Raw genomic sequence first — 21,827 nt, forward strand, 5'->3', positions numbered from 1 at the left:
AGAAGAAGAATGTATTGAAGAGGGATTTGATTCCCATCTACGCCTTCTACGCCATCTACACCTTCCCATCTTCACAGAAAGGGAAGGCAATCTTAACAGTGAAAGCAGCTCAATTTTGTCTATATAAATTAACATCCATGATCCAAATAATTGTCCAACCTAAGCTTTGGCTCATATCTATGATTTCCACTTTCAACAGAGAGACTTGATTTTCCCTTAGACTAACGGGAAAAATTTGGAACAGAATCATCACAATTTTCAGACATCTTTAAAACACATCTAGGCTTGTGTTTTTCACAAGTTTCTTAAGACCTCTTTTCCCACAGGTGAATTTAGAGGAGAAGGGTTGAGGGGGGCACTCATCCTGGACGTAGAAATTTTACGGGCACAAACTTGAAATAAATAATCAAACATTTATAATCATTTTGTAGTTTTTTTTTTTATTTCATCTTTATTAAAATAAAGTAGAGGTCGTGGTTGGCAGTAAGTTCCTCACTTACTTTAATATTAAATAGAAAAAAATAAGTTTTTTCAACTGAAAGTAAGGAACAACATTAAAACTTAAAGCGAACAGAAATTATTACGCTTATGAGGGGGTTCGCCCCCTCGTCAATACCTCGGTCTTTACACTAAAGTTCGAGATTTGTTCCAATTTTTAAAGAATGATCCCAGAATCACAAAGGCCGTTTAATTAGAATAAATAGCTTTTTGAAAGTACTAAAAAAACTTTCGCGTAAAGAGCGAGGTATTGAAGAGGAGGCGAACCCCCTCATATATGTAATCATTTCCGTTCATTTTAAGTTTTAATGTTGCTCCTTACTTTCAGTTGAAAAAACTTGTTTTTTTATTTAATTCCTGATCGTTTTTTAAACAATACTGGGAAATCCGGCACCCCTTTCACGGAAAATTCTCTTCCACCAAGAAAAATTTTTCCATCGGAAGATCTTCCCACGTAATCCCCTCCCCCAACCCCCGCAACAGAAAAAAACCCGCCTGAAAACGTCTGTACTTCTCAACAACTAATACTATATGTAAGTAATGGGCAAAGTTCATAACTTGCAGCCCTTCCCCCAGGAACTGTGGGGGATTAAGTTATCCTCAAAGATATAGTTATTAGATTTTTCGAATATGCTAAACAAATTGGCTATATCAAATTTGATGTGGTGACTATGAAAAAAAATGAGCGCGGGAGGGGGCCTAATTGCCCTCCAATTTTTTTGGTCACTTAAAAAGGGCATTAGAACTTTTAGTTTCTGTTCGAGTGAGCCCTTGCGCGATATTCTAGGACACTGGGCCGATACGATCACCCCTGGTTGGTGAAAAAAAAACAAATAAACACTCATTCATGATTTTTCTTCTGGCAAAAAATACAAAATTCCACATTTTTGCCGATAGGAGCTTGAACACTCTATAGTAGGATTTTCTGATACGCTGAATCTCATGGTGGGATTTTCATTAAGATTCTATGACTTTTACGGGGTGTTTTTTCCTTTTTTCAAAAATAAGGCAAATATTCTCAGGCTCGTAACCAGTGGCGGAACCAGAGGAGGGGCGAGGGCAAACATAGTCTAAAGTAGTGTAATTAACTTAATTAAAGCAAGATTGCGGTAATTAAACTTGCTCCTAACGCAAGTTTATCGGATAAACCTATTTTGTGTCTCCTCCCCTAGAAGAATCCTGGATCCGCCACTGCTCGTAACTGTTGATGGGTATGACTAAACTTGATGAAACTTATATATTAAAATCAGCCTAAAAACCTGATTCTTTTGATCTATCTATTGGTATCAAAATCCGTTTTTTAGAGTTTCAGCTCCTATTGAGCCGAGTCGCTCTTTACTTTCAGTTCGTTACCACGAACTGTTTGTTTTATATAATGATACTTAATACTTACTGTAAGTACAAGCAAATCGAAGAAGCCAGACTCATCACTGCTTTCCCCTGAAGGATAGCCCATGCCCATAGACTATCTGGATGTGGACCACCTCTTCCCCCCCCCCACAATAAAAATACTGGAGCTACGCCCCTGGTGCTACAAAATCTATAAAACCTTGTAGATAATGCCCGGTGTTGATCGGCTTTTTTCTTCTTTTTTTCCGTGCTGAGCAGTAAGCTAGTGAGATAAATAGTACATTAATTTTGTTTAGATGTGCTGTCGTTCCGTGCTTAATCATCGGTATTGATGAGGATGCGCTACGTTCAAGAGACTAACGTAGGTCGTCTTAGGTATATTAGTGTGCCAAAAGTGTAATAGATAACACATAACAGACCTTATGGATACAAATAATGCATTTGAAGACTTTTTTAGCTTGAAACATAGATAGTTATTATTATGGGAATACCACTGTAATGAAATGAATATTTAAACGATAAACGTTGTTATAAGTATTCTAAGGAGTCATAGTAGAGGCTTCTATAATTCGGGGAGTGAGATTGGGGGTTACGTTACGTATCTTTCAAAATTATTGGAGCCACAGTGGGAATTGGAAGATCCAGTGTTCTAATTTGATCTCGGAAATTTATACAGATGATAATCACCAGAGGATAACAGAGGATAACAATTTTATTAAAAAAAAAACTGGAACACATTTCTCTTGCTCTTATGAGCATCTAGCTATTTCTCTTTTCTGTGAGATGAAAGACTTTATAGTAAATTTCCATTTTGACCCCAAAATGTCGTCATCTTCATCGATGGGTGAATGAATAATGGGGAAGAATGTGTTGTTCCTTGTACAACTCCCAACATTTCTTTGGCAATAGACAGAAGAATCTAGTTCTTTATAACTTTGTTTCCTTTGGCCCCTAGATTTTCGATTTTCTTTGAGCCAACATGATTTACCAAACATACTTCTCAACATAACTTGCATTATTTATTCAATTGGTTCTTCCAAGCGTTCTCAAGATTGTGGTCTCATAAACTGGGTATCTGCTTTGGTCTTGAACCATTCTAAACGGAGGAAGAAGAACAACTAAATGAAAATCACTTTATTGTGTGAGAATAAACACGTACTGGGAGTAGTTAAAATTGCTTGTAATTAGCAAAAAGATACTAAGCCTAATTAGCACCACCTAGTTTCTAATAAATAGGCCTAACTACATAAGCTTTTTTAAGCTGACCTAAGTATCTGTGACGTTTCTTGAGAGTTGAATAAAAATAAAGTACTTGAATATTATCTAATTAAAGAATTCTACTGAAAGTAGAGAGAAATTATTTTGACACTATGACGAATAGAAATTATTTAGAGTATAAAATTAAGTCCCCTCATTAACACTCCGATATTTATGCTGAAATTTGACCTTTTATATCATTCCATTCGCCTCGTGTTTAAACATTTGTTCTTACAGCACTGGAAACAAAAAGCTAAAACTTATTGGAAAGAGTAGGGGACAAAGACTTTCTATTTAATAATGTTTTTGTTTGTTATATTTTAATGCCATATCAAGGATAGCCAAAATGTTAGTAGGTATACCATCGCCTCAATTCCCACTCTTTGAATCATGGATGAACTTTTGCAGAACAGTGCTTCAAAAGAAGGAGTTCATTTAGTGTATTTGCCATTCAAACAGTTCGTGGTAACGAACTGCACTTAAGCAGTGACTGGGGCTAATAGTAATCGAAAATCTAAGAAATAAATTGGCAACAATTAATAAATTAAAATAATTTGGTTTTTGCGCTGATTCTCAATATACTTATGTAATTCAGTGAGTTTGAATTTACGCATCAAAAGCTACAAGCCTGAGAAAATTTGATTTTTGAAAAAGAGGGAAAAACGCCCGAATTGACATTTGATCGTTCCAAAAACCTCCTTATAAAATTAAGCATGTCAGAAAACCTTGTTGTAGGTTTCAAGCTCCTATCTACAAAATGTAGAATTTTGTGGATTTTTTTTTCCAGAACAAAGATCATGAATAAGTGTTTGTTTGTTGTTTTCTCCCCAGGGGTGATTGTATCGAGTCAATGGAAATAGAAGATCTGACAAGGGCTCATTCAAACAGAAATTCAAAGTTCTAGTGCCTTTTTTAAGTGGCCAAGAAGACTGTGCCACGGTAAACTGGCATATTCTGTTATTATTTTGTGCCAAGCTATGGTTTTCCCCCAGAGATTACCAATTTACTAAAGATTAGAACTGACATAGCTAATCGATTTCAAAGTTTCGAAAAACTATAAATTTATCTTCTCAGCTGCAGAAGAAGTAATACCACGCGGTGGCGCATTCTTTCCCGAAATATTACATAGTCTGTACAAACTAAATGCTTAATATAGGCATATGTCTTAATACATCATTAAACTAAGGTGATTTACTTGATTTTCATTAAATTATGCTCATTGGTTTATAATTCCACATCAGCTATTATGAAGGAGGAACGGTGGTTCATTGTTTAGGGGTAGAGGGGCTGTCATATACCCAAATTTATCAAATTATCCAGATAGGCTTCATTAACCTTCAGATAGGTACAGACAAGAATTTGTGGAGGAAATGAGTAAGAATTAATCTTCCATTTCCCTTCATTTAGGCTAAGCCTGAACAAAGATATGGCAGGATGACAGTCACCTTCTTATTGCACAAGGAAGCTTTTCAGGGGAGGACATGGGAGCCCATAAGCTGAATTCCAGGGGGGTCAAATCTGGTCTAATTGGCACATTTAATGCTATATAATAGAAATCTCGGAACGAAAATATAAAACTAAGGCAGCATCATTCAGACAGGGGGGCGGGTGCCCCTCCTGCCCCCCTTATGGGTGCCCATGGGGGAGGATGGTGGATTTGCTAGTAGTAAACAGTTTTATACATGATCTGAGATATCTGTCCCAGTTTTTGTAAAGGTACCCGATCGGCGCTAAAACACTCGCCGTTGAAACCCTATTTGAAACCCTCTTATGTGCCCTGGCATGGGAAACTGTAACCTGTCCATACAAAAACTGAACAAATTAAATCAGAATTTTACTGTTTGTATTGCTTGCAGCCTCTCGTGTGCCCATTACTCGCTGATTCAGAATGGAAAGGCCCCATTACTACATAAGTGAAGGTAAAACTAAGTAACTACTCAAGTCGTCAGCACAAACAGAGCGTGCCGTGGATCAAACATTTCGTGGTAACGAACTGTAAGTAAGGAGCGACCCGGCTCAATAGTAACCGAAACTCTAAAAAACAGAATTTTGATACCAATAGATACATGAAAAGAATCAGATTTTATGCTGATTTCAAATATACGAGAAACTTTAATGAAAATCACACCATCAGATTCAGCGTATCAGAGAACCCCACAATGGAAGTTTCAAGCTCCTATCTGCAAAAATGTGGAATTTTGTATTTTTTGCCAGAAGAAAGATCACGGATGTGTGTTTATTTGTTTGTTTTTTTTCCCAGGGGTGATCGTATCAAACCGATGGTCATAGAATATCACGGGAGGCAGGGTCGTATCCAGGATTTTTGTTCGGGGGGGGGGGGGAGGGGGGATTACCCGATATTTTCCAGTGAACTTTATCTAACATCCTCGAGCAACATTACGTTAGCTCAAGACCGTTAGTCCGCTACTTGCGAACGAGGACGAGTCCACTAGGCATATTTTCGTATCTTTAAGGGTTTTTTTTCCTTTTTTTTTTTAGTAACGCAAAAACAAGACAAGTATTTACATACAGTTAAATACTACAAGCTAATTTTTTTTTTTGAGACAGCAAAAACAGAACGCAAAAAGAAGCCAAATAGTACAAGTAGTCTATATATTTTTTATTTTAGTTTTTTTTCAGCTAAAAGTAAGGGCGAATATCTATAAAACGAAATCCAAGCGACGATTTTTCTTCCCGGCAAAAAATGTCGATGACCTTGTCTGGGCAGATGTCAACGTCCCTATAGACTACAAGGAGGGCCAAGCCACTCAATCGTTCTCCTGTTGAATTTCTCAGCCAGGTTTTGAGCCTTCTGAGCGTTGAGAAACTTCTTTCCGGAGTAGTAATGCTAATAGGTAACGTCGCAAGAACAGCCAGAAGAAGAAAAACATTTGGAAAAAAAGTAGCGGCGCATGCCTGAAGCGAAGACACAGCACAAGTAGGTCTCTCTGATACCGGAACATTCTCCCACTTGATGCGCCATAGCTCAATTTCTTGCTTCAGACAGTCTGGCTCGGGAAGAATATCGCCATACAATTCAACCAATGACTCCGGGTTTAATGCCTTAAGATCGACAGAAACAATTTTGGCAGGAGAAAGGACGCTGAGATTTGACAGCAGTTTCTGGTAAAGTACAAATTATTGTTTCAGCTCAGATGTGAAGTGGTCCAGGAAAGGAATAAAGAGCGAGGTTATATAGTGGTTTAAAAGGTCTGGAACGCCTGTATGCATACTCCAGCCACCTCTCGTCCTTGGACGAGTCATCTCCAGTCCTAAGTCGCTGGTAAAACACTGAGCTTCGTCAAAAGTAGACGTGAAAGCAGTAGCAGCATTTCCTCGCATTTCCTTTGTTTTTGAAAGGACGGTTTCCATGTGCCTGCACGCAGCTGTCAAATCACAGTGGACTGACTGAAGAGTCTTGCACAGTGGAAGCGTAAGGCAGTAAAGCTCTTTGACCACACGGAGATATACAACAAATTTCGACTGGTTCATCGCGTCAAGCAACTGCTCCTCTTTTGCATAAGTTTCTGCATTTCTGTTCTCTTCAAGAGCTTCCAGGGATAACAGGATTGGTCAGTACAGCTTAAGAAAACACACGACTGAATCGTGGCGCTCTACCCATCTTGTTTCGCAGAGTCCGGTTAAAGTATGTTTCCTCGAATCCGGTAGTATTTCGATGATCTTCTCTTTTAAATTCTGTGTCCTGAGTGGGGAAGTCTGGTAAAAACTGCGGACTTGTGACAAGACTCCAAAGAAATGCTTAAACTCCAGAATAGAGCATACAGAAGAGATGACCAAGTTGACACTGTGCGCACTACAATAGACGTAAAGCGCCTTCGGATACTTTTCACGTATAACAGCCTGGACACCCCTAAGATGCCCACTCATCGCTGCTGCACCGTCATATCCCTGACCAACCATCTTTTTCAGATTAAGACCAAGGCTTTCGAGAAATCGCAGGATTGATGAAGCCAGACCTTGTCCAGTCAAATCAGAAACTGGGGTTAAAACCAAGGAAGTCCTCATGCAGGTTCCCTTTGAATGTGTAGCGGAGGCAAACAGACAGGTGCTCCGTGTTCTAAACGTCCACCATTTCATCGGCAAGCACCGAAAAGCATGGACTTGCGTTTACTCTTTCCACAATAGACTGCTGAAGAAGCTCCCCGGATGTGGCGATAATACCATTCTGGATGATGGGAGAAAGATATGTAGCATTTCAGGCCGCAGAAAGAAGATGGTTCTTCAGAATATCGTCACCGTGTCTCGCCCTCAGCCGCAGTAGTGCTCGGAAGTTGCCATTATTGTGGGAAGGTTCTGGATCCGAGACCAAAATGGGGCCGGAATTGTTAGTACCACGAAGGGCAAGCTGTTGCTGCCCACAAAATATCACCGTCTCAACAATTGGTTGCAACTTCTGGGGATTTTATTTAATCTGCGCTTTCCTTGCCCCGTCTAGTTGGTGCACGATTTTGTTCTGCCTTTTCTCCGAGACAGAAATGAAGTTTTCAGCCGATAAAAGGCAGTTTCTATGAAACTCTGCTTGTTGGTGAGCTGTGAAGCACTCTTTCGCATCCTTCCAGTTCCTGAGTGGTTTGGTGACTAGATTCCCCAAGCACTGGTGGCAGCCTTTGCCAGCTGTCTCTGACGAGAACAGAACGCAAAATCTGCAAAAAGCAGCGTCCTCAGACGGAGAGTAGGACAACCAACTGAAACGAGCGAGTCAAGTTAACTGAAACTTCAGCTTCCGTTTTTCGTATACTTGAAAAATGTAGGAGACATCTGGTGTCCAAGGGCTCTTCAGCAAACAAAGTTTAGAATTTGCATCGAGACTGGATGATTTGTTGACAAAAAGACCGATGTCATTTGCAAGCAACGACAGAGACTGGGTTGGTGCAGGCGCGTGTTGCGTCGTGGTTGGTTCCGGGGTCCGCGATTCAGAAGCTTCAACGATGGCTCAAGTTCCCTTCAGATCCACAGGTGTAGATGAATGCTCCGCAGACGTCCCGCTAACGCCACTGTCAGAAACATCCCTGGTCCGCTTGGGCGAGGAAAACGACGTAATGCCACACTTCCTCTTCATGTTGAAAATCGCTCTTCTCTTATCCAAGTCCGAAATTGAACTGAACTGACAATCTTGCACTCTTATAACATTTACCTCGAGCCCCCATTAATCCTAATTTACTATGCAAGGTCTGACCTTGCATAATAAGGCGAACATGGGGTTACCTATTTGTGTAAGCTGATCACAAACTTTTACCTACAAAATTGCAATAGGACTTTTGTATGCCACAGAATGCAAAAGGTTAATAGCGCATATTAACCCTAATTTACTATGCAAGGTCAGGTGAACATGGGGTTACCTAATTGCGTAAGCTAATAAGCACTGTTTACCCACAAAATGCAATAGGATTTAGTGTGGGAGCATATTTTTTTTCTGGTAAGGTTTTGTCTTTACAGGTATTTTTTAGACTAATTTCCGACTCAGTCAAAAATTTCGGGGGGGGGGGTTCAAACCGGGTAACCCTCCCCCCCCCCCCTGGATACGGCCTTGGCGGGAGGGCTCATTTGAATCAAAATTAAAGGTTCTAGTGCCCTTTTTAAGTGACAAAAAATGGAGGGCAACTAGGCCCCCTCCCACGCTCATTTTTTCCCAAAGTCATCCGATCAAAATTTTGGGATAGCCATTTTGTTCATTATGGTCGAAAAATACAGTAACTATGTCTTCGAGGATTTATTAATCCCCCCAGAGTTCCCGGGGGAAGGTCTGCAATTTATGAACATTGCCCAATGTTTACATATAGTATTGGTTATTTGGAAGTATACCGAGGTTTTCAGGGGGAATTTTTTGGTAGTTGGGGGATGGTGTGGGGTTGGGTGTTAAATGGAAGGAACCTTTCTATGTAGAAAGGTTTCATGGGAGAAGGGACATTGCTATGAAGGGGGCGCCGGATTAACGGCCTTTGTAATTAAGGGGTCATTCTTAAATAATTGGAACAAAGTTTGAATTTAGCTTAAAGAGCGAGATATTGACTAGGGGGCGAACCCCCTAATATACGTAATAAAAATATACGAATATAGAAGTTCTTTACGTAAGTTAATTGGTAAGTTATGTCATAACAAAATTTCGAGAAAGCCATTTAGCCAAAAAAAGTAAAATTAATATGCAAATTTCTTTTTAATTATTTATGTACGGTGAGCGAAAATAAAAGCTGCATTAACTCAAGATCGTTCAGAAATTAAATAAAAAAAACAAGTTTTTTAACTGAAAGTAAGGAGCGACATTAAAACTTAAAATGAACAGAAAATATTCAGAATATTAGGGGTTGTAGGGGTCGACAATTATTCTGTATTTAGAAATTATTCTGTATGTAAGGGTTAAGGAGATTGCCCCCTCCTCAACCATTGCTCTTTATGCTAAAGTTTGACTGTGTCTCACAATTTTGTTTTTTAAAACAATAAAAAACTTTCGCGTAAAGAGCGAGGGGTTGAGGAACGGGCAGCCCCTTTCATATACAGAATAATTTCTGTTCGTATTAAGTTTTAATTTCGCTCCTTACTTACAGTTAAAAAACTTGTGTGTTTTTTTAATAAACATTAAAGACGAAAATTAAGGTTTAATTTTTGAAAAGGAGTGAAATGATATTTAATAGATTGTTTGACTAAAAGCATTGAATTCTAAAAGCACATAGAAAGTAAGACAAAGCTACATGCAGGAATGCAGGATCCTTAATAGTTACGTTTCTTTCAACCAAAGAAACCCTTCTTAAATACTAGTACAATCTTAGCGTAAAGAGTGAGGTGCTCAGGGGAGGTATCTCTCTTTACATACAGGATGGTTTCTGTTCGTTTTAGGTTGCAATGTTGATTCTTATCTTCATTTGAAAAAATAGCTTTTTTAAAATCGGGTCCTGCAGCTTTAGCTATATGAGCCTGAACCATTTTTCATAATTGCAAAATAAAAACGGTGTTGAGTTTTTTTGGAGTTTACTAACCAAAACTGTATCAATATTTATCGGTAGAAGATATTAAAAAAAAGTTGTGAGATCCATGCCAATAGGTATAGAAGAGCTGCCTCTTAGATATATTAATTAAAAAAAAAACTTTTTCTACAAGATAAGTTTTTCAAAGAAAAGTAAAGAACTCAATTAAACAAACAAAGAGCAAAAATAAAATCAAATAATCTACCAAGCGTGAAACTACCACAAATCAGCATCGATAAATAAATGAAACGCAAAACGAACAGAAACTACAATAAATAACTGAGTCAAACTCAAAATGAGCAGAAATTAACACAAGTTGGGCGCAAATTCCCTATGCCTTCCCAAGGCCAGAACAAAATTTGCACTTTACTAAAAAAAATATAAATACTTTTACTTTTATAACTTTAATAAATCAAATAATATTAACATTTTGATTACTAAATATCAGTATATGTATACTAAACTGACAATGCACATTCATTTGTATTTTCTTTCAAATTTTGTTCTGGCCTTGGGAAGGCATAGGGGTTTTGCGCCCAACTTATGTTAACTTCTGCTCGTTTTGAGTTTGACTCGGTTATTTATTGTAATTTGTGTTCGTTTTGAGTTTCACGCTATTTTGATTTGGTTAAATTTTAAGAGCAGAAGTAGCCCCGAAAGTTTAAACATAATACCTTCAGTCGTTCTTGGGATACAGCTGAGATGCGTTATTGGGAATTAGAATTATCACAGTGCGTTTTTATTTAATCTTATGGCAACGTTTAGTTTTTTAAACATCATGGGCAAATGGGAGGGGTGGTGTGCAAAGGGGATTAGTCGCCCTCCAACCACTTTTGAGTATTATAAATGGTGTCAGCCCGGTCTATTTTCAATAAAATGAGCCCTTTTTGAAGTTCCCAAGACAACTCCTTCGATACGAAGTGCCCTGGTCTAAACAACAACAACAACAAAAAATAATACATTATACCCACATCAATCTTTACTATAAAAATGTCAAGCCTTCCAATCACTTTCGACTATTAAAAAGGGCACTAGGCCTTCCGATTTTCAATCGAATGAGCACTTTTGGAAACGACAACGCTTTCTATAAACACCTTATATGCCCCCAGGGCATAAATTACAACCTTTACCCTAAGGTCGTTCTCAAAGACCTAATTTCCAGAACTTTCTTCTACGTTGAACAAAATGACTATCTGAAAATTTTGATTGGATGTGTTTGGAGGAATGGTGGGCGTGAGAGGGAGATTAGTTATGCTCCAATCACTTTGGACTATTACAAAGCGCACTAGCCCTCTCAATTTCAAATTGAATGAGCCCTTTTTGAAGCTTTACGACAACTCTATCTATAAAATCTTATATGCCCACGGGGCATAAACTACAACCTTTGCCCTTGGGGCTCTCGGGGGTTTGTCATCCTTAAATACATAATTTCCAGAACTTTCAACTACGTTGAACAAATGGCTATCTCTAAGCTTTCATTGAATGTTTCTGGGGAAATGGTGGGCGTAAAAGGGGGGTTAATTACTCCCCACTCACTTTCGACTATTAAAAAGGGCAATTTCAATTTCCAATCAAATGAGCCCTTTTTGAAATTTCTAATAACATTTTTTTATATAAACTTTAATGCCCCCAGGGCAGAATTTACAACCCTTGTACTGAGGGCTCTGAGGGGGTTATCATCCTAAAAGACATAATTTCTACAACTTTCAACTACGTTGAACAAAATGGATATTTCAGAATTTTGAGTGGATGTGTTCGGGGAAATGATGGGCGGGAAAGGGGGGTCATTTGCTCTTCAATCACTTTCAACTATTAAAAAAGGCACTAGCCCTTTCAATTTCCAATTGAATGAGTCCTTTTGAAGTTTCTAAGACAACACTTTCAATAAAAACCTTATATGCTCCCCAGGGCATAACTTACGAACCTTTCCCTGAGGGCTGTTGGGGGAGGGGTTGTCATCATTAAAGACCTAACTTCCAAAACTTTCAACTACGTTGAATAAAATGGTTATCTAAAAATTTTGATTGGATGGGTTTGGGGAAAAGGTGGGCGTGAGAGGGGGGTTAGTTGCCCTCAAATCACTTTCGACTATGAAAAAGGGTACTAGCCCTTTGAATTTCAAATCGAATAAGCCCTTTTTCACGTTTTTACGACAAAGATTTCAATAAAAACCTTATATGCCCCCAGGGCATAACTTATAATTCTTGCACTGGGGGTTGTTGGGGTGGGTCTGGGGAAAAGGTGGGAGTGAGAGGGGGGTTAGTTGCCCTCAAATCTCTTTCGACTATTAAAAAAGGGTACTAGCCCTTTGAATTTCAAATCGAATGAACCCTTTTTCAAGTTTCTACGACAAATATTTCTGTAAAAACCTTATCTCTATTTGTATCTATGTGTATTATCTCTATGTGTGTTGTCTCTAAGTGTGTGTCGTCCCTATGTGTGTGACGTCTCTGTATGTGTGTCGTCTTGTGTGTGTTTGTCCTCTCTGTGTGTGTGCGCTCTCTGTGTGTGTCGTATCTGTGTGTGTGTCGTCTCTGTGCGTGTGTCATCTCTGTGTGTGTGCCCTCTCTGTATGTGTGTCGTCTCTGTGTGTTTGTCGTATGTGTGTGTGTCGTCTCTGTGTGTTTGTCTTCTCTGTGTGTGTGTCGCCTCTATGTGTGTGTCGTCTCTGTGTTTGTTTCGTGTCTGGTTTATGTTAGGTTAGGTTAGAGGGGTTAGTTGCCCTCAAATCACTTTTGACTATTAGAAAGGGTACTAGCCCTTTGAATTTCAAATCGAATGAGCCCTTTTTATGTTTCTACGACAACGATTTCAGTAAAATCTTATATGCCTCCAGGGCAAAACTTATAATCCTCTCCCTGAGGGTTGTGGGGAAGTGTCCTCCTTAAAAAAATGTTTTCTATCTGGAAATCAACTACGCTCAACAAAATGGCTATCTCAAAATTTTTATTGGATGTGTTTGGGGTAAGAATGGGTGTGGGGGGGGGGGCTAGTTGCCCTCCGATCACTTTCAACTATTAAAAAGGGCACTAGCCCTTTGAATTTCCAATCTAATGAGGTTTTTTTGAAGTTTTTACGACAACTCCTTCTTTAAAAACCTTATATGCACCCAGGGCATAACTTAAAACCCTTGCCCTGAGGGCTGTGGGGGAGTCTCCTCCTCAAAAACATATTTTCTATCATGAAATCAACTACGCTGAGCAAAATGGCTATCTCAAAATTTTGATTGGATATGTTTGGGGAAATGATGGGCGTGGTGGGGGGGGGGGGCTAGTTGCCCTCAAATCACTTTCGTCTACTAAAAGGGCACTAGCTCTTTGAACTTCCAATCGAATGAGCAATTTTTCAAGTTTCTATGACAAAGCTTTCAATAAAAAACTCATATGCCCCGAGGGCATAACTTAAAACCCTTACCCTGAGGGTTGTGAGGGAATGTCCTCCTCAAAAAAATATTTCCTTTTTGGAAAAGAACTACGTTGAACAAAATGGCTATCTCAAAATTTTGATTAGATGTGTTTGGGGGAACGATGGGCGTGGGGGGGCTAGTTGCCCTCAAATCACTTTTGACTATTAAAAAGGGCACTAGCCACTCCAATTTCCAATCGAATGAGCCCTTTTTGAGGTTTCTAAGACAACGCCTTATATAAAAAACCTTATATGCCCCCAAGGCATAACTTACACCCCTTGCCCTGAGGGCTGTGGGGGAGTGTCCCCCTCAAAAACATATTTTATATATGGAAATCAACTACGCTGAACAAATTAGCTATATCAAATTTTTGATTGTATGTTTTTGGGGGAATGATGGGCGTGGGGGGGGGGGGCTAGTTGCCCTCCAATCACTTTCGACTATTAAAAAGGGGACTAGCCCTTTTAATTTCCAATCGGATGAGCATTTTTCAAGTTTGTATGACAACATTTTCAATAAAAACTACATATGCCCCTAGGCCGTAGCTTATAACCCTCGACCTAACGGTTATGCGGGTTGTATTATACTAAAAGACCAAATGTCAAGAACCTTCAAATGCGTTGAGTACAAAGGATATATCTAAATTTAGGTTCGATGTGTTTGGGAAAAGGGTGGGCGTGAGAGGGGCGTTAGTCGCTATCCAATCGCTTTCAACAATTAAAAAGGGCACTAGCCCTTTCAATTTCTGATTGAATGAGCCCTTTTGAAGTTTCTACGGCAACGCTTTCAATAAAAACTTCATATGCCCCCAGGGCATAACTTACAACCTTTGCCCTGAGAGCTGTGGGGGGAGGGGTTGTCATCCTTAAACACCTAATTTCCAAAACCGGCTATCTAAAAATTTTGATTGGATGTGTTTGGGGAAAAGGTGGGCGTGAGAGGGGGATTAGTTGCCCTCAAATCACTTTCATCAACGCCTTCTATAAAAGCCTTATATGGAAGGAACTAGCCCTTTGAATTTCCAATTGAATGAGCCTGTTTTGAAATTTCTACGACAACGCTTTCTATAAAAGCCTTATATGCCCCCAGGCCATAACTTAAAACCCTTGCCCTGAGGGTCGTGAGGGAGTGTCCTCCTCAAAAACATATTTTCTATCTGGAAATCCACTACTCTGAACAAAATGGCTATCTCAAAATTTTGATTGGATGTGTTTGGGGGAATGAGGGGCGTGGGGGGGGGGCTAGGAGCCCGCCAATCACTTTCGACTATTAAAAAGGGTACTATCCCTTTTAATTTCCAATCGAATGAGCCTGTTTTGAAGTTTATACGACAATGCCTTCTATAAAAAACCATATATGCCCCCAGGGCATAACTTAAAACCCTTGCCCTGAGGGTTGTGGGGGAGTGCCCTCCTCAAAAACATATTTTCTATCTGGAAATCAACTACACTGAACAAAATGGCTACCTCAAAATTTTGATTGGATTTATTTGGGGGAATGATAGGCGGGGGGGGGGGGCTAGTTGCCCTCCAATCACTTTCGACTCTTGAAAAGGGTACTAGCCCTTTCAATTTCCAATTGAATGAGCCTGTTTTGAAGTTTCTAGACAACGCCTTCTATAAAAACCTTATATGCCCCCAGGGCATAACTCAAAACCCTTGCCCTGAGGGTTGTGGGGGAGTATCCTCTTCAAAGACACATTTTCTATCTGGAAATCAACTACGCTGAACAAAATGGCCATCTCAAAATTTCGATTGGATGTGTTTGTGAGAATTATGGGCGTGGGGGGGGGGGCTAGCTGCCCTCCAATCACTTTGGACTATTAAAAGGGGCACTAGTCCTTTGAATTTCCAATTGAATGAGCCTGTTTAGAAGTTTCTACGACAACGCCTTCTATAAAAACCTTATATGCCCCCAGGGCATAACATAAAACCCGTCCCCTCAGGGTTGTGGGGGAGTGTCCTTCTCAACCCTCAATAATGGGCCTGGGGGGGCTAGTAGTCCTCCAATCACTTTCAACTATTAAAAAGGGCACTAGCCACTCCAATTTCCAATCGAATGAGCCCTTTTCAAAGTTTCTACGAAAACTCCTTCGATACGAAGTGCCCGGGTATGGAGAAAAAAAAAACATATTGTGCCCACATCGTTCTTTACTTAGGCAGCGCTAGCGCGCTGCCTATGATTTTCTTGACCTCTTGACTAAGTGGAATGGACCCTCGACATTTTTATCCGATGCCATAAGAAGCTAAAGGGGTGTCTAGGGAAAAAAGGAATAAAATGGGGCTAACTATCTTTGAAAATTCTCTAGAATACTAAATTTTGATCAAGTGATTCCCTTCTCAGGGTTTCTTATAACATTAGATGGATTAATTAATGATTACCACTCTGTTTTTAAAGCTATTTTAACGAGCTTTGTATGATACCTATTATACAGTGACTGCTACGACAGAAAAGAGGCTGCTAAACCTTTTGAAAAGAGGAATGGTAAGGGTATGTATAGAAAAGTCGATGAGGTTTAACAACCAGAAGTTGAATCACAAGAAAAGCTCCTTTTGTTATATGTTGTAGAAGCCTTAATTATTATCCATGGATTAAAGAGCTGCAGTTAAGCTAAAATGTCATCATGTCTTCTAATTCAGTGAAGTTAGCTATTGATGAGTGCCTCAGCTTTAAGAACCATGTCTGTCTCATTTCTGCTAAGGTTGCTTGTAGCATCGGGAAGATGAGAAAACTTAAAAATGTTTTCCCGGCTAATATCCTAAGGACTTTTTATTTTTATGGTGCATGCACATCTACTGTACTATGTTACTGTGTGGTCTTATACGTTCGTAAGTCATCTACATCAACTGATGATGCTTCAAACTAAAGAGGTAAGAGTGCTGATCGAACTTTCTTCAGAAAGGTCCGATCATGATGAATTTCACCTATTCCCATTTTTAGTCTAATTAAATTTTATATTGCTATATTTATGCTGGACTACCAAAGCAATCTGATTCAAAGGTGTTTTATCAGTCTTTTTTTTTGCCAGTTTCAAGGGTTCACAAGTATAATACAAGGAGTTCAACTCCGCTTAGAAACTGTAAAGCACGCTAGTTCATACTTGATCTAAGTTTTGTGTACGTCATGTTAGCTGAAGTGCTTGGAATAGTTTGCTATGCCACATGATATTGTCCAGGAATCAAATTTGAGTGAGTTCCAAAGGTTGCTGGAAGATCATTGTTTCAGGATTTATGAAAAGGTGGTTGGGGGTTTTCTGTCTTTTTCACTTACTAATTTAAAAGAAAATCTTGTAGGAGTTTTGTAATTGGATGGATTGAAAATGGGTGGTCCTAAATGGTTTGTTTGCTTTTTGTTGATCTTTTTTCTTTTTTTGATGGTTGATTGTCGTCACCTTGCATAAGTTATTATACATGTAAGCCTTTTGGGGGGACTGTTTACCTAAAAGACCTTTGCTTCAGGTTTTTTTTTATATTTGTTTTTATAAATAAAAAAAGAAAATAAAAGAAGAAAAACATAGAAAAAAAAAGAAAAACATAAAAAAAAATAAAGATAAACATAGTGACTGAAAAAAAAAACGCACATGAGAGGCAAATTACTAATTCAACGCTGCAGCATTGAGTCTGATTTAGTAAGTTCCTTCTGCTAATAGCTTGTGATGTATATATTTTGACTCTAAAATGTATCTTATTTGGAATCAGAAAATAATACATTCGCTAAATGTATATATTGTTTCAAACTTGCATATCTAAATTTTCTCTTTTTTAGGTAGAACCAAATAACTTTTGGTACTAAACCTCAAGAGTCAGTGAAATCATATTCAGCAAAGCGAAGCAAGCTAGACTTTTCGTGAACAACCAAGTCCAATCAAGAAAATGTAGAAGATTTTGAAACACAAAATCTATAGGAATATTGTTCATAAAAATAAATTGAAAGGGGACAATTCGGAGTCGTTAGCGCGAAAAACAAACAAAAGACAATTTTATGTTGCAGAAACAAGATGCAGCTCATCAAGCTGAAATTTTATCATAGTTAAGCATGACACGAAGAAGCTGACATCGTTATCAGACTACTATATCCAGTTTTGACTAGAATAATTAATATCATAGAGTAAAATGCGAAATATAAACATCGTCAAAAATTTACAATACGAGTCCTCAAAAAAAATATTGAAGAAGTGAAATTACTGTGTAATACATAGGCCTATATGATTCTGAAAAATAGAATGTATTGCTGAATTCTGTATCCTGAATTTAAAACCATTAGCCTGTTTTGCTAACCATGTAAAAAAGTTTTTAGGCGCACACTGGTGACATTAATGTTACTTCTGGTTATTAAGGGAAACAAAAATTAAGAGCAACAACGAGATTTAAAATCGACAAGAATAATTTTGCCTATGAGGCTGGCTGCCACCTTTATAGCCCCAAACTCATTGCACAAAAGTTGGACTAGTGCTAAGCTGAAAGTATTTTTGAAGGAGACAACCATTTAGTACTTCCAACTGCTTCAATTACCGATTACCTTCAACACATTCGAATTAAAAATTCTATTGAATACTGGGGAGCGTATATACGAATCAACAAGCCCTCCGTTGTCCGTTCACGATGCTTTACAAAATTAATTAAAAAAAACTTTTTTCACAAAATAAGTTTTTCAGAAAAAAGTAAAGAACCTCATTAAACCAAAAATGAGCGAAAAAAAAAATCAAATAATCTTCCAAGCGTGAAACAACCACAAATTAGCATCGATAAATAAATGAAGCCCAAAACGAACGGAAATTACAATAAATAACCGAGTCAAACTCAAAACGAGCAGAAATTAACATGAGTTGGGCTCAAAACCCCTATGCTTTCCCAAAGTCAGAGCATAATTTGCACTTAACTGAAAATTTTTTACTGTTATAACTTAAATAAATCAAATGATATTAACATTTTGATTACTAAATATCAGTAAATGTATATTGAACTGATAATGCACAATCATTTGTATTTTTTTTTCAGCAAGGCGCAAATTATGTTCTGGCCTTGGGAAGGCATAGGGGTTTTGAGCCCTACTTAGAGGTTTTTGGTGAAAATGTGGGTGTGAGAGGGGAGTTAGTTGCCCTCGAATCACTTTCGGCTATTAAAAAGGGCACTAGCCCTTTCAATTTCCAATCAAATGAGCCCTTTTTGAAGTTTCTACGACAGAGCTTTCTATAAAAAAAAAGCTTATATGTCCCAGGGCATAACTTACAGCCATTACCCTGAGGCTTTGGGGGGGGGGGAGTCTCATCCTCAAAGATATAATTTCCGGACCTTTCAAGTACTTTGAACAAAATGGCTATCTCAAAATTTTGATTGGATGTATTTGGATAAATGGTGGGCGTGGAAGGGGTGTTAGTTGCCGTCCAAACAATTTCGACTATTAAAAAGGACACTAGCTATTTCAATTTCCTACGAAATGGGCCCTTTTTGAAGTTTCTACAACAACACTTTCTATAAAAACCTTATATGCCCCCAGGACATTACTTACAACCCTTCCCCTGCGGGCTTTGCGGGGGGGGGGTCATCCTCAAAGACATAATTTCCCAAACTTTCAACTACGTTGAACAAAATGGCTATCTCAAAATTTAGATTGGATGTGTTTGGGGAAAAGGCGGGCGTGAGAGGAGGGTTAGTTGGCCTCCAATCCCTTCCGACTATGAAAAAGGGCACTAGCCCTTTGAATTTCCAATCGAATGAGCCTTTTTCGAAGTTTCTACGACAAAATTTTCTATAAAAACCTTATATCCCCCAGGGCATAACATTTTGTGGAGTTTCCTCCTCAAAAACATAGTTTATATGTGGAAAGCCACTGCGCTGAACAAAATGGCTATCTCAAAATTTTGACTGGATGTTTTCGGGGAAATGGTGGGCGTGGAAGGGGGGTTAGTTGCTTTCCAATCACTTTCGACTATTAAAAAGGGCACAAGCCACTCAATTTTCAATTGAATGAGCCCTTTTCGACGTTTTTAAGACAACTCTTTCGATACCAACTACCCTTGTCTAAAAAAAAAGAAAAAATAAATAATACATTGTGTCAACATCGTTCTTTACTTAGGCAGCGCTATTGCGCTGCTTATGATAATGGGAATTACCTCAAAACCAACATCGCATGCTCAGTCTAAATATAGTTCTCTATATAGGGCAGAAAAGGACACTTTGCTGCTGAACGATTTCGTTTGTCCTCCATCCATCCTTCAACCTCCATCCTTCTGCACCGGTCAGTATATAAACGTAATATGTAATATATTACGCAGAGTACTTTTGCTGTAAGAGGGGAAGTGTCTCCCCCAGCACCTATATTGTGGGCTTATTAAAATATATTCTTTGGAATCATGGAGATTAGTGGTTAATACTATCCCTCCCTCTCCCTCCTTCTAGGAAACGTTGGCATAAAAATGCAATTTCAGGATTCAAGCACCCTTTTCTTGCGCCAGCAGAATAATCTCCTGAATCTCCAACGTAACCGCTAATACACAAGAAAGCTCCACTGTGCATGATTTTAAGAAGCAACGACCGGATAAACGCAGTCAAATGAAGTTTAAAAACAATTATCTGAAATAAAGCTTAAAAATTAAATAAAATTGTCCTGTTCATTTCGTATGGACTGTATGCATCTTTATCTTGAAAATGGTAAGTTAAAGGTAAGCTTTTTGATAGTTTTAAATCGATTGAAAATCTCATAAATTTTACTTGATCGTTTTCTGGCCCAATTTAGACCAAAATTGTCGTTTTGCACCACAAAAGAGGAGAAAACGCAGATTTAATTTGGTGCGACCACTTTTGCTGCTTAAATAGGGAAGTAGAACTTTCAGTTTGTGTTCAAATACATCCTCTCCTTATATTTTAGGACCAGTGATTTTAAACAAATGCCCCTGGAAAAAAAACAAAACAAATTATACGTGTCTGTGACAGTCCTTCTTGAAAAACTACACAATTTGTTGTTTTGTATATAGGGGTTAGAAATCACTGATTATTACTGATTACTACTAGCATGAATCTCTCTCTACTTACTGCTTTTTTTTGTTGTTTTTACCATGAGCTGTTCGATATATTGTTGTCAATTTTTTTTTTAACTCCCCGAAATTTTTTTGAGTCACCCCCCCCCCCACACACACCCCGAAAAAACCCTGGGTACGGCTTTGTAGGGAGCTTAGGGAAGCTTTAGTCCTCCTTATTTACAGGATGATTTCTGTGTCTTTAAGCTTTAACGGTGCCTCTCACTTTCATTTGAGAGAAAGAAATCGCATACTCTGTTTGTTTTTAAGGATATATTTAAGGTTGCACTAAATATTAGGGGAAATACTATCCCATAAACCCAGCTATGTATAAGTTTTTTTGCCTAAGTGTAAATTTTAAAAACATTACCACGAAGTAAAAATATCTCCTGAAAAAGTGGGGGGGGGTCCTTGTGAGTTTTATTTTCTGAAGAAGTTCTGAAAGTGCTGGAATAATTTTTCAGGTTTTATGTTAACATGTTTCGGAGGGACGTTGGACAAATGCTTTTCTCGGGGCATAACACCTAGTTCTACCCGTTACGCAAGGACGCAAAAGAACATCAGCTTGTATTCCACAATGAAAATGCAATAAGAGGGGAGCTACCTCCTTAAAATTCCATATTTTGCATTGATTCCAAACATGTCTTTCAAATAAAGATCCCCTCTTGTTCGTATTCTTTTAAAGTGCTCTTCGGAAAATTTGGCCATGGAAATGCACCTTTTGAAGTTTTAGGCTCCCCGTTTCTTTGTGTAAGCTGTTTCACTAACCCTCAACTATTCCTCGACCTAATAGCAGTTTTCAAACAGTTCGTGGTAACGAATCAAACAGTTCGTGGTAACGAACTGTAAGTAAGGAGCGACCCGGCTCAATGGTAACCGAAACTCTAAAAAACGGGATTTTGATACCAATAGATACATCAAAAGAATCAGTTGATTTTCAAAAAAAGGGGGAAAGACCCCCTAAAAGTTATAGAACCTTAATGAAAATCACACCATCATAATCAGCGTATCAGAGAACCCTACTGTAGAGGTTTCAATCTCCTATCTGCAAAAATGTGGAATTTTCCATTTTTTGCCAGAAGAAAGATCACGGATGCGTGTTTATTTGTTTGTTTGTTTGTTTGTTTGTTTTTCCCAGGGGTGATCGTATCGACCCAGTGGTCCTAGAATATCGTGGGAGGGCTCATTGGAACGGAAATTAAAAGTTCTAGTGCCCTTTTTAAGTGACCAAAAAAAATGGAGGGCAACTAGGCCCCCTCCCACACTCATATTTTTCCCAAAGTCACCCGATCAAAATTTTGAGATAGCCATTTTGTTCAGC

General features: G+C 38.6%; 1 long non-coding RNA gene across 1 annotated transcript in view; it reads left to right on the forward strand.

The window, feature by feature from the left end:
• The window catches only part of LOC148943475 (uncharacterized), a 61,800-nt gene extending 44,069 nt beyond the window's left edge, over nucleotides 1-17,731 (forward strand). Inside the window, exon 2 of the long non-coding RNA XR_016143008.1 lies at nucleotides 17,257-17,731. This is a non-coding gene — a long non-coding RNA (uncharacterized LOC148943475). The remainder of the gene's footprint in view (nucleotides 1-17,256) is intronic.
• Nucleotides 17,732-21,827: the final 4,096 nt, after the last annotated feature.

The sequence above is a fragment of the Artemia sp. Qi Xiang Cuo genome, chromosome 15, assembly GCF_049724085.1.
Source record: "Artemia sp. Qi Xiang Cuo chromosome 15, ASM4972408v1, whole genome shotgun sequence".
NCBI classification, from domain to species: Eukaryota; Metazoa; Arthropoda; class Branchiopoda; order Anostraca; family Artemiidae; genus Artemia; species Artemia sp. Qi Xiang Cuo.